Source organism: Cephus cinctus, unplaced genomic scaffold (genome assembly GCF_000341935.2).
Source record: "Cephus cinctus unplaced genomic scaffold, Ccin1 Ccin1_scaffold0857, whole genome shotgun sequence".
NCBI lineage: Eukaryota > Metazoa > Arthropoda > Insecta > Hymenoptera > Cephidae > Cephus > Cephus cinctus.
This window is the reverse complement of record NW_014333443.1, coordinates 184,747-198,354: the sequence shown is the minus strand read 5'-3', so window position 1 is coordinate 198,354 and position 13,608 is coordinate 184,747. Positions and strand designations below refer to the sequence as shown.

The window sequence follows — 13,608 nt, the reverse complement described above, 5'->3', positions numbered from 1 at the left end:
ACTGGCAATGGAAGCAAACGGCAGCAGCAGCAGCTGCTGGTCTCACTGATTCACAATGTAGGCCATTCGCGCGTTCCCGCTTTCTCTAGGGGTTGAAACGCATTTAAACCACATGGAATCGACGGTGTTATCGATTCCCCTGTTTTTCATATCCCCATGGAATAGTCTTATGTACGTGTCCTATGTAGATATACACATAGTATATGTATATATGTCAGTAGACAGATAGAAAAAGTAGTGGAAAGCGGGGAATAATGAATAAAGGGAAATATTCCATATCTGGTAAATGTACAGGCTGAGTTCTGGATATCTATGTACCATGGAGATATATGGACCGCCGGATTTCTGTGTGTGATTCCTTTAGGTATACTGATTATTTATGTACATACGTACCGTTTTACACGCACGTGTTATACGTATGTCGAATAGAAGGTTAGTCAATCATTCATAAGGTCGATGCATCGAGTTCGTTCAACCCTGGAAAATAATTTTTTTTTCTAGTCGGGAGGTACAGTCATTTTATTCGCGGTTTTTACTTATATCTGTGGTAAGTGAATGACCGGTTGACTACGAACTGTTGAAATACAGCGCAAACCAATGCAATCCAATTGCCTGGTGGACAGATGAACCTGTTGAGATGGAAATTATATTATTTCCATTACTTAGGCGTGAAAGTTTCTATCAATAAATAAAATCGACATTCCAAAGTTTCAGCTGGAATGTTCATGAGATTTCTTGGAGTATTTTTACGTTTACTTCTTTCCATTGTCTCTACAAATCTAGCCTGGATATCATGAATCTTCGTGCCGGTGATATACTCGGACATGTAGAATAATATTTTGACACGCGATCCTCGGCCATCTTCTCCGTGACACTGCTGCTATTTATGGTGAGTCTTCGCCGAATCTTTGTAGAACATCGTGGTTCTGATGGTTAAACAAACGGAAGAATGAATCTCGTGAATAATTTTTTTTTCACAGACTGTACAGATTTCTTGCTTTAAACCGGCGCGACCGTGTTGTTACGTATCCATTTTTTCTTTTTTTTTTTCTTTTACATACGTACCTATGCACGCATGACGTACTCGTTGTCGCGAAGAAAGGAACGTTAAGCTACGCCAAGCGTTTACGAGTCTTTAATTAGCGCAATTAACGACCGGTGGGAACCAAGAAATCTAGAGTAAGGAGGAAAATACATATATGTATATCGGGAAAAGTGTCACTCGTAGCCTCGTTAACGCCTGAGTAAATGGCTCTCATTTGTTTTCCTTTAGCCTAACATATCCTCTCTCTTCGTCCGCCTATATATAAATTAATTTATAGCAGCGTCAGATATTGCTTTGTGCTATGAAAGATCGTGAACCTTTAACCTCATTTATATTCCCCACGCAATTTTCACCCCAACCACGATCAATGCGTTTCGTTAGAATTTCCCCACCCCTCCTCCTCGCCATAATCCACCCCGTAGCGAATAAAAAATAATTCCTAATACTCGCCCCTAAATCCCGGGAAAGTTCTACTCTTAACGGTCGTCAATATTATAAACGTCCAACCCCCGTTTAGTTACACTCATCCCTTTGCGCCTCCAATAATTTTATATAGCCCTCTATCCCCCCTCCAGCTACGATTACTGTGTCCTATCTCGTGGGGAGGAAGGAGAAGTGAACTTTGAAACATAAATTTACGAGCAATTTTACTTTATAACTTTACGACTAAATCGATATTCTTAACTAATACCCCTCCGCCCCTCTCTCTCCCTCTCGCGATCTTCGGACCACGTGTTGTATGTACTATGTATATAGATAGCGCATATATATGTCACGATGGATATATAGGTAAAAGAAATAAAGAAGAACGTATATCTAACAACATAAAACGTAGCGTATCTTTTACACAATTTTTGCTCCGAAAACATATATACAGAAATATTCAGTTCGCTCACCATAGGAAATGGTCGGTACCTATATACTGCTGCGTAGACGTTGCTCGTTGTTTTCGCAAAAAATATACGACTCCGTACACCACGCGAAACGAATGTCCCAAGAGATTTTCATTGCATTATAAAAAATTTAAAATTTTACCATGAAAATTTCCATTCGTTTTCCACGTCGTTTTCTTAGACTTTCGAATACATATTTCAGTAACAGTAAACACTATTATGTACATTACATTAATAGGAAAAAAATTATTATGAAATACGTCTTATAGCTACTATCTACGATCGGAGCGCCACTGTAGCTATATTTAATTCATAAGATGAGAACCACTGACAGTCCCCACTCCTTATTCCATTCGCGCAGCAAACCAACCAGCTTAGTCGAGCAGTCAGTCTGCGAGGGACGCTCACGCGACATGCATCGTATGTTTTGTAATGTAACGTAATTGTTGTGTCTAAGTTTCTTTTCAAAATCTCGTTAATTCCGTTGCTGTAATTCAATGACGTAGTTGCATATGATTCTTATTACGTTATCAAGTTTCTTATACTACGTGCGTCAGTTGTTGTGACCTTTGTTATGAGTTGCAAAATGTATGATTGTCGAACGTAGAGTAAACGAGTAAACTTTTATGTGTTGTTTTTTTCCATTAAAGATACGTCGATAACGCTTTTATCGAATTATTAGAAACTCTGACATGTGCGTGATTCATCTGATTGGATTAGCAGCAGGTTACTCGAAACGTTTGCGCGAATCTCGCGCTAAATAGGTATGTGAAAATATTATCATTATACATAGTCGATTTCAGATTACTCCCTTTGAACAGTCTATACCGTAAGGCTGTAGACACTTCACGCTTTGCTACGTCTCAGCCCTTCTAACCCTTGACCCTTTAACGATATAATGCGTTCCGTCGAGGGATCGGTTTTATGCGGCCTTGTATGTACATTCGTGCTTATGGAAGCGTAAGCACATTTTTCAATCTTTAGAAAAGAGACTTTTTTCCACGCTGCATTGTCCAGCACGCGCCCCTCATGTAGTATGTGACTCTATAAACGTATGCGTATATAGGTAGCATAGGATGGCATATAACGGCGTACAGGACGATGCGCAGAATGAAAGATAAAAGCACGTCATGCAAAATGTTTGGTGTTTTGACAATATCCTGTAGACGTTCTCGCATATTGGCAATTTAATGCAACGTCGAACAGCTCGTCGATGAACGAAAATTGATACTATTCTCTTTCGGAGCGTCTTTCGGTTACGTATTTTGTAATATTGTATTTATCTTTGATGCTCTATTTAGTACGCTACCATAGCTTCTACGCGCCTTCTCCTCGGCGAGGTTCGATACGCTTGGTTAGGTTGCAAAGTCAACGGGGAGAATCGACGCCCGGCGTCCTCCGTGCCTCGAAAGTAAAGCCAGCCGTTGTTTTCGTCTCTCGTCTCTCTACGTTGCATTATTCTTATTTTTCTTCTTCTTCGCTTCGCGCTTGTGTAGCGACCGTTTTGCTGCGCACGAGCGTGTACAGGTTTACTCACTGTAGGCGAATGACGACATTTGTTAAAGGATGAATCATCGGCGAATCATCGGAGTCCTGAGGTTCTCGTGGAATATCAATGAAAATCCGAAAAAATGAATAATCGCTCATTAAAGCTGTAACGTGCTTCGTGACCGAAGTGGAAAACGCAGAAGTAGATTATATCAGATTCAGATGAGAAGCAGAACAGTGAAAGAAATATTATTTAAACTCTCTGGAATCCTTTCACTGGCCGTACAGTCGACTCGATCCTTTTGCCCATTTTAATTGTTATAATTAATTAAAGAACGTCATGATGAACCACAAGCGTCATTTGCATAACTACACAGTGGCCAATTAACGGTACGCGCCAATGAACTTCAATGTCGTAAAACCGATTGCGAATGCAAACCCGATATCGAAGAACTACTACAATTACTTTTCTTTTCTCCCTTTTACTTCTTTTTCCTTTTGTTGTCTTTTTCAAGCTTTATTTTGTTTTCACTGCTTTTCCCATATTAGCCTAGGAGAAACGACTTCAAGCGCCATGGCGTTTCGTTTCCACGGGCTGATGCAAATCTAAGTATTAACCATGTAAAAATACGTGCATGTTTAATTTTGAACGATGTATAGAACCTATACGTACACGTTGGCCCGTAGGTACACAGGATACCAATGAAATTCATAGCTTTTAGTATCCATACGTTACTCGTGAATCTGCATATAACCGGAATATCACTCGTCAACCTTTGCAATTTAATGCATCCGTATTTTGGCTCTTTTCTGATCTTCGAAAATCCCGAAGCAGTACTGTCTCTGTGTTCTAAGAGATACACCTTAACCTTTTCTTCCACCTCTCGTTACACATTACGAACTCTTCGAATTACTCGAACGCTTCTATAGTAATTCGCACCTAGCCTGACGTCACTCGCTCGCTCACCAACAGTGGACTCGTAGCCTTCCTGGTAAAGCAATGCGTGGGGGTTTATTATGCGTGCAATAGCGTAGCAAAGGTATATCCTACTGGAACGTAAATATCTCGCTCACAATCAGTCTCTGTCGAGAAGTGATATTTCAGTGGGAGTAATTAACTTTTTTAAGTTCGGCTGCTAACAATATATTTTCAATTATCAGGCGCGTAGGTGCACGCACGATAAATAGAAATTGACGTTACCATTTTAATTACAGTTTTTAATCTCGACGTGGGAAAGAAAGAAAAAATATTTTTAATATCTAATTGAACAAATACCTCACGTGCAATAACGTTTCTTTTTAATCGACCCAGCGCTACTGGAGTTGAAATCGATTGCTGCTCCTCGTTATTATATGCTCGTTACGTCATTTCTGTTAGGTAACCAGACGTCTTGATGTCAATGGAGCAGATGTGGTTGGAATTTTGTCTCTTGTCTTTTTCTGCTAGTCGCACCACCTCACGAGCGAATAAAATGGACCAAATCTTTGGGGTATACGGTACAAGTGAAATTTGATAACGATTGATTGATCAGAAGATAATAGGGTGGTTATCGACACTATTCCGATTTTCAATACAGTATCTCGATTTTTCGCGTACTCAAACTTCTACGACATACTGTGACGATGCTTTGAATTTTGGTTTCGACCTGTATCTTAAATCTTTTAGTATCACGTAGATATTTGTTTTTTTGTTCTTTTTTTTTTTTTTGTAAATTTCCAAATTATCAGAGACCGTAACAAATGTCGTAGTTAACGTCTCGTGGAATCTCGAGTCTGTTTGAGTAATAACGATGACAGTGTCAATACAATAAATATCATAGTTGAGATACGCATGACGGAATTTCAAGGCTCAGGAAAGAAAAACAAGGCTCAGTAACGCATAGGTAGAATTGTTGAAGTTTTCTGAAGTTTTTCTTTCTATTCCACTCGGTAAATTAAACGAATATTCCAAGCACTTTGAAAACAGGAATGCTCTACGAGTTCTCATTAGTCACTGCTCGTTACGTTGAGTGCCCTGTTAGATTCCGTATAGCCACCTATATTCCCTTTTTTTTTTTGTCCTACGTAAAAACAGTGGCTTCACATTTAGCCAATTCCATCGAATACTCTCCACGCAGCCTCTCGACGGAATAGAAATATTCCAGAGTCCTTGGGCTCGTGAGAGAGAGAAAGAGAGTATTTTTAGTAATGGCGCGTCACATATTGCGTCCGCATACCCTCGAGTCTTTGAGAGAATTTATGACGTTACGGCAGCCGCCTGCATTCGTACCTCGAGTCCAGCACGTCCTGCGCCTCGTCAAAAATTCTATCCGGAGTCCGCAGTGATGGACCCGTGTTACAAGAAACCAAAGGGCGAATCAATGGAGTGACGAAGTAAAGAAGAAGATCGTAGCCAAGTGATAGGGAAACTTAACATGGCCAAGATGCAGAGAAGGTGCCGTGACAAATTGCACGGCCCTCGGTTGCGTAACTCGCTTCCAGCTTAAATAATGGCAGGACGATCCAATTAAGATAGCCAATACGCCGGATTTTATCTCGCGATTGGATGCTATTCTGTCCTTGGTTCTTTGTTTGGTTTCCTTCGTCATTCATTTTATTACACTTTTCTTTGCCTTTTAATTTCCTCCTAATCACGTTTTTCCAGGATACCAGCGTCTCGCGAGTACGGCTTTCCCCGTTGCTCTTGTTTCTTGCAAGAATCGTATCAATCGACTTTCCAATCGATGACGTACAGCGGCAACGTCCCGATGCCTCGCCCCTGCTTGATCGCTGTGGATGAGTCAGTCTCTCTGTATTCCCTGAAAATTTACAAAAATCAAGCGGTTCATGAGTTCCTTTTTGAAATTCGAAACCATACAAAAACCCGAGGTCCGTTGATGTTTTTTCGAAAATATTCAACCAGAGTCTCTGGTTTCCTTCAGTGACGTTTGGACGCTCTCGGTGTCGCGACGTCGCTGCTCTCTTTCTCTCTCTCCCTCCCTCTCTCTCTCGCTCTCTCCGTGAAACGTAATGGTGGAAGCAGGCTGAGAAAAATTTGCCTTGCGCCACAAATATTTACGAATTGCCACTCGATTCCCGACGCCTTTTCGCCTCGTCAGCCAAAATATCCGTGCACGTATCTGCACACATAAAACGTCTCTCGACTTATGCAAAATACATATAGTCCCTGCACTATAATCTCTTACTCGTGCCACATACTATAGGTATATCCGTGTATACTGCGCCTCTTTCTATCTTTAGGCCAGATACCGCTTTACTCCTAGCCAAACTCGCCTCTGGTCTCTCTCTTGTTCTGAATCTTCTTTTTCTCCTAGACGCTCTCACGGTCCTCCTCCCTCTATCTCTCTACCTTTCTATCTCTCTCTCCCTCCCTCCCTTGGCCCTTCCTTAACCTCATATATACTTCCCCCATGAGATCTCAGCCATATGACTTCCGCTCGTCAGTTCCGTCTGTCGCTACAGACTGGTATATCCGTTTGGTCAGTAATACTCATACATTCCCACATATGTCTGTCCTTTCCTGCCGATCCACGTGCGCACAATATATTTAGAGGTACGTTCAAAAATTCGACGTAAGATTAAAAATTTTGATTTTAAGATAAATCTGAAAATCCACAACACCGTTATTAAAATTTATTATTAAAAAATGTAGTTTCGAGGACAGAGTTGGTGTAACGCTAGTAAATAGGATTACTAATGACAATTACATTATAAAGAATCCTCGCTCCGAAATTCATTACGCAGCGACATACAGAGCTTACTCCGAGAAATATAAGTCGATGAGAAATTCTGAATGCCAGTAGGTGTTGCAATCTGTAAAGTTCAGGCAGCCACGGTGATCGGGATAGAGATATATAGATGGAAAGAGGCGCCACCTTGCCACTAAGATGCTCTTTACACTATATATAGTGCACGCTCCGTGGTGTATGTACAGGACGAGGATTTGAGATTTTTCGATTTTTCTATATCGACCGTGAGTACGAGAGAGACGAACGTAGGCTCGCTTGTATCTGCAAGAGAGAGACGCGAGTAGGGCAACCCCGAAACGCGACCGAGAGGAAGAGAGAGATTTCCTACGACGATTGGCACTTCATCGAGGAAACTGCCGGTACCGGTATGGTTATTGCTTATTCTTCGAGACTGAAAGATACTGCTGAAATGAGAATATGGTACGGTTGTAGCTGTTGGCAGTAACATTGATCTGCCAGAGAGGGAGTCCTGCTATCTCTGCGCCTTCGCCTCGTTCGAGAACGGTGGGCACACTCGCTTCGAGCTGCTTCGAGCTGCTTCGAGCTGCTCCGAGCTGCTCTGGGCAATCCCGTAAGATGTGGGAACGACGTGTCCTCTAGTCTCCACGGTTTCCTGAGTACGAAAACTTTTCTTTCCGTATTACGGGCGACCATTATGTCACGTCGATAGATGCGCCACGCTACTCTATCGGCCAGGTCCATTCTTTGCTGTGATCTTTATAATTGAACCTGAGTGATATACGGTATATTGGCGTATACCAATATTTAAAAATTATTGGAGTCTGTATTTTGCGTGATGATCAACTGTTCGTATCTTTAATGGTTGGTAATAATGTAAGATAGGAAGTCTTTTGAAGGAATGCGTTTTCAATTACTTTAAAGGTGCTTATAATATTTGTAGAACGATTCGCGTGGATTCAGATAGAAGAGTTATACTGTATGGATTATATGTGATCTGTCATATAAATTGTATATGTTTCATGTACAAAAATTTATAATTTCTTGCACGCACGAGGGACTAATATTTACTGCACTTTAGTCAAGGAATACAGCAATATAACTAACGGAACCATTTGTATTTTGTTAAATTAACACTTAATTAAAGTACAGTTAATTGAAGCAAATTCTTTGATGGTCTTTGCTCAATTATTCTATGATCCATCGTCCCCGACTATTTTCTTCGCGGTACTTGTCAAATATTCAATTGTCATGAAAAAAAAAAATAGTAATTTTATAAGTCACATGGTAGATATTCTTTTGTAGGTGGGTAAAAAAACGACAAACTCAGGTTACAGTATCTTTCTATGTTTTTCAAAAAATTTACTGCAGATTTCTGTTATATTTCATTGGTGTCAGATAATTTTTACCTTCCAACTATGTATAATTCACATATATTCCGTATATTACTTATATATATTTATATACTATATATAGGTTATATGGGGCTTAAACCATATAAAATATCTATATGAACAATATATAATTCCTATATAACTCCAGTGACGTCTAAATATGTAGATATGTGTTTGAACGTGCTCAACCTTGAGAATATTGTTCTGCTAGTAACGTACAATGGGAATGAGAGTGGTTATACCGTTATTACTTTTTGTTTGTTTCCAGAGAAAGCGAGAGATTTCAAGTAAATGGAAAATCCTCTGGGTGTGATCTAAGAAAACAGAAGGAACAGCTGGTATAGCGCTCCTCCGCATATTCGGCGATGCGGCTCTTTGAGGAGAAAAATCAGTGAAAAAGACTAGGTTGACGCTTTTTTCTTTCAATTTCATCTTCTGTCCTGTTTTTTTTTTTTTTTTTTTTTTTCGTTCATTCGCATAGACCTTCCTGCGTCCCCTCCGACCTTGTCTCTTCGATCGGGCGCCAATCTCGAAATGGAATCCTCTTTGGAAGGATCTACCTACTTACTGTATAAAGACTGTGGGAAGAATACGAGGATTCGGGTTCGTTCGAGCAGTTTTAGTATGTCCTTAGAAATAATCACTGTTCTACGTACATAAGTAGTATATAAATATATAACTCACAGTACACAGGTAACGAGTAGGTAGAATGGTAAGTTCATGATAACTCTAAAAGTTTCGGATTTCTGTTCGTCCAGGAACTGTAAAGGAATCGTGGCATCGCACGCCGCATTTACGCTCTATACTTTCTCTATGATTATGCCTTACGCAACGTTATGCCTGACCTATCCTGCTTACCAAAGAGAGAAACTGTATAGTCAATACCGTAATTTACAGTCTCGGATGCGCGTATAATCCGTTTATAAAATTTATATAATCGGCGGTTAATTAATAAAGGATTATTCGATCGTACCTATATACATACAATACAATGTTACGATACAACAGGAACGAAACTGCGTGGAGTAGCTTCTAATGTAGAGTACAGTATTAAACATTCATGAAGCACGTAAATGGATTTATAAGAAAAGTTTCAACGTAACGCGTGATTATTCTTACCGGAAGTGAATTGTAAAGGCATCATCCCCAAAATACGAGACCGCCTTATGCAGTCGTGTACCCTTCGTGAATTCGCATCGCGTAATCCCGAGATTTCCTTTGGCCAAAAATAATAACAGAGCAGGACGATAATCTGCCATGTAAATCAGGACTTTGGATAGCCTTAAGACGCGGATATAAAGTTTCAGGAACAGCCCTCGCTTACGACCCTCGTTGATTGCGAGGGTTGGTGGAACTGAACGGAACGGAATGGAACTAATTTCGTACCACCCTCGTGGCACATCCCGTTCCGTGTCCGTAGCCAACAAGGACCTTTTGGCACCCTCTTTGATGTTATCCCGGTAACTCGCCACAGGCTGTAGAACGGGAACCTTGAGAATATTTCCAGGTCAACGAAATCGAGCTGCCCCTCTAGAAAACAGAGGAACGCGGATTGGGTCGACGTATGGGCACACGTGTGACACCTCTGAGACGAGACTAGGCCTTGCGCATGTAAATACATACGTATACATATATTGTGAACGTCTGCAAAACAGCAAGAGTAAGCCTGGGAGCATTAAGCGTGATAGTCTTATCGGGCTGTTTGCAGCCTCGTGCCTTTTGGCGGTTTGCAAATCGCGGTAGCAACCGCCTAGGTTGTCGCGAGGATTCCTAGCGCGATAAAGCATAAAGCTCCCGACTGGTAGATTGAGAAGGCAGGGACCGCAAGTAGGGATGCTACAATGGACCTGAAGATTAAACCGAGTACTCGAACCTAGGGGACGTTTCTCGCGAGAGGGATTTTCATATGGTACCGATACACTCGTGGCTATGGTGGATGCTGCTGATGGTGATGTTACACCAGGAACTGTTCCTCCGCTACCACCTACTAGGATATGGACTAGAGTCTCCATAGTGACGCCCCTAGAATCTAGATTCCCCCAAGGCACCCTCGTCTTTGCTTTTACTACATTTTTCCTTCCTCCCGGCGCGATAACGTTCAGAGTCGTCGATCTGCTCCCAGCGCCACGTCTATTACTTTCGCCTATAGATCTTTATGGGAATTCTGCATAGACAGTTACGTTCATGCATCCTGCGAGCGATTTTAGTAGGGTGGATGTTGGAACGGTATCGAAGTTGGTGTGACAATAATATGGATTCAGCGTGGCTACCCAGTATGGTACGATATGGATAATAAATTCGATCCCGTACCTTCTGCCATACGTTTATGGAACACTGCTGAAGTATGGAACTTTTGTAGATTTAAAGGATAGCCATAGTACGGGTGTAGTACTAGCAGCAATCCGAAGCCAAGGAAATGGTAATGACGAATTTTTTTAAATTTGTATCGAGACAAATTTTATCAAAGCTCAAAGTCAATGGTGCTTTGCAAAAGTTGCTGAGGGAAACGAAGAAGCCTTCGTTTACTTCTTCGCCGGTATTTTTGTAATTTTCACTGATATCGTGGACGCGTTCAAACTCTGGGTTATCTGTAGATACTGACCCGGTTACGGTATTCAGTGAGTCAACTGATTTCTTAGTTTGGTCTTGATTTAAGCTTAAAGATACAAGGAGGCGTAAATACATACTATTTTTTGTTCTTATTAAGCTTTGAGGACACCAATAGAAATTTAACTTCATCTGTCTAACTGTACAGACTTCTTTTCTTGTTACTTGATTCTTTATGACAGATTCATTGGACGTGGATTTGTGTACCCGTGTACATAATCCTCGAAGCAAAGAGTTTTTGTGAATACGCAGAAAAAACATTAGGAATAAAAAGGTCTCCGTGTTGTGTTGCGATGTTAAAAAAATCTGTTATAAGCCTCTCGGTGGAGCTGTAGGGGAAGCATTAGAATTACGGCTTCGCCACTACTGCGGGCTTAGTCACATTGTGCCGGACCTACTCGTTATAAGCCTCGAGCAAACTCCACTGTCTGAACTCCAAAAGTACGCGTCTTCGTGTTTATAGTCCGTTCGCGAGTTCAATGGTGTTTTTCTTTGAAAATTATCAAATAATGCGAACCTTAAGAGATCATAGGTGATTTTCGACAGGGTCGCGCGGATATATGGTGGAATAGAAAAATATATTTTTTAATGCAAAACCATTAACGTGCATGCTTCGTGAAAATAATGTATGTAAAAGCACGTGCGACTTGATTGTTATTGATCTGTCAAAAAATCACGTACACGTGTACTTTTAACTAAACTTTCGCTAAACGCTTATGGCGAGATGTGCGTTTAAAAACTCCTAAGTGTTTTCGGGCGGGGGAAACTTTCGCGCTATAGCAAAACAAACGGAGGGGAAGGAGAGCTCTTACAACAAGCAGACATAAACTGATTGGACTGTACTGCTGTATTAATAAGAAAAAGTTGGAGGTCAGTAGAGATCTTAGAGACTTTTGGCAACCGTGGGCTGATTCTTTGCTTTACAAACGAAAGAATTCGAACCTCAACGCAGTATCGAAAGATACGTGTCTTAAGAATAATATAAGGTTTGACTGCGAGTCTAATTGTTTCGCTGACAATCAGTGTGTGCAGATTATATTGCAGAAAAGCTTCTTTCGCAATTTCTCCATCAAACGTACCAGCGCCCAGGAGTCATTTGCGATATTGGCCCGGCGTCTCTTTCAGTCCGGATGTCGTTCTGTCTTACGACTCACGAATAATAGTTTTAGACGGTACGAGGTACTATTTTCTAGAAAGCAAAAGGGGACTGAGTATCCCTTCCAGCTCGTTGAATTTATCCAATGAGATTATCAAGATTATCCGAACGGTAGAGCTAAGTGCAGTGCAGTTCGGCTCCTTATCACTATACATCTATCTTTCTTTTCTCCTTCCTCTACGTGCTACATCATCCGTTACCTGATTATCCCAATTTTATTTGGGAAATGCAAGAAGAACCAATGAACCAGCTAAGCAGCCTTAATTTTTCAATATAACCTTCCTCCGAGCTATACCCAACCTAAGCTTGACCTACGGGAGGTCGATCGCTCTGATAATTCGAGTCCTCATTTTGACGTAGGGGCTTAGGAAGTTAACCTCGTTAACGAGGTGTCACACGGTCGGGCAGGTGGATTACTAATCGGTAAAGAGGGACATTTACCTTCGCTCTTCCACCTTCCACCCTAGTAGGCGTCTTGATATGGGTTGGCAACTGTTTTCAGGTTCATATCCCTTTTGCCAGTAGCCGAAAGGGATAGCCGTTACTTCTCGATACCCTGGATGGAATCGCAAATACTTGTCCCTTGGGTTGAGGGGTGCACTTGGATTTCCAGTTGGTTTGTACTTTGTTGTTTGTGCTTGAACTTCCTGCGAATAAAAAAAATTCTAGACAGTTCAGTCGCCCGTATTACGTTTTTGTAATATATTTCCTTTCTACGCGGAACCAAATGATTTTGAAATATTTCCCGAACTACCCGACCGACTACCGATAATATAAATAAATTCCTGCTATTCGGAATATCTCTCGCGACTCCCTAAGGGGATACGTCGAGCACTTTAATTTCAAGTCGAGCGATACTCTGTGCGTTTTGGCATTCACCTCCATATTTAAATTCTAACCCGATGCGTGTGTATTTTCCTGGAATAACTGAAGAATAAAAAAAGTAATGTCATTTTGAAGCTGTTAAATTTGCATTTTATTGGCACCGCGCAGACGCGGATGACGCACGGATTCAAGTCTAGGATAATTCGCCAGGCTAGAAACAAGCTTTACGTATAAGAACCTAAACGTACGAGAATCGAGGGGAAATACGGGAGATCGGAAAGAAATGTGCATCCCTTATTTCTCGCCCAGGATTTTTCTGGAATTCAGCCAAAACAATAGAAAAGTGGACACTCAATCAAGGCGCTTACGGAAAGCAAACTGGTGAGTAATCGTGCCAAGAACCGCAGATAGAGGAGAGCAATGAGAAAAAGTCAAATTAAAGAGTGAAATTTCCTGGGCACCACATGAGAAGCATGGATGAGGTTTTGGGGGG

At 41.2% G+C, this 13,608-nt stretch overlaps 1 protein-coding gene across 12 annotated transcripts in view; it reads left to right on the top strand.

The window, feature by feature from the left end:
* The window catches only part of LOC107270899, a 92,867-nt gene that overhangs the window by 33,010 nt on the left and 46,249 nt on the right, over positions 1-13,608 (top strand). For 5 of the 12 annotated variants that reach the window (XM_025088207.1, XM_015746332.2, XM_015746336.2 and 2 more), the window contains exon 1: positions 2,317-2,702. The exons of 1 other annotated variant lie outside the window; for it this stretch is intronic. The gene's annotated coding sequence lies outside the window, so the exon portion shown is untranslated. Of the gene's footprint in view, positions 1-2,316; positions 2,703-8,795; positions 8,933-13,608 lie in introns of those variants that run through there. 6 more of the 12 variants (XM_025088208.1, XM_015746331.2, XM_015746333.2 and 3 more) reach the window with 4 other exon arrangements.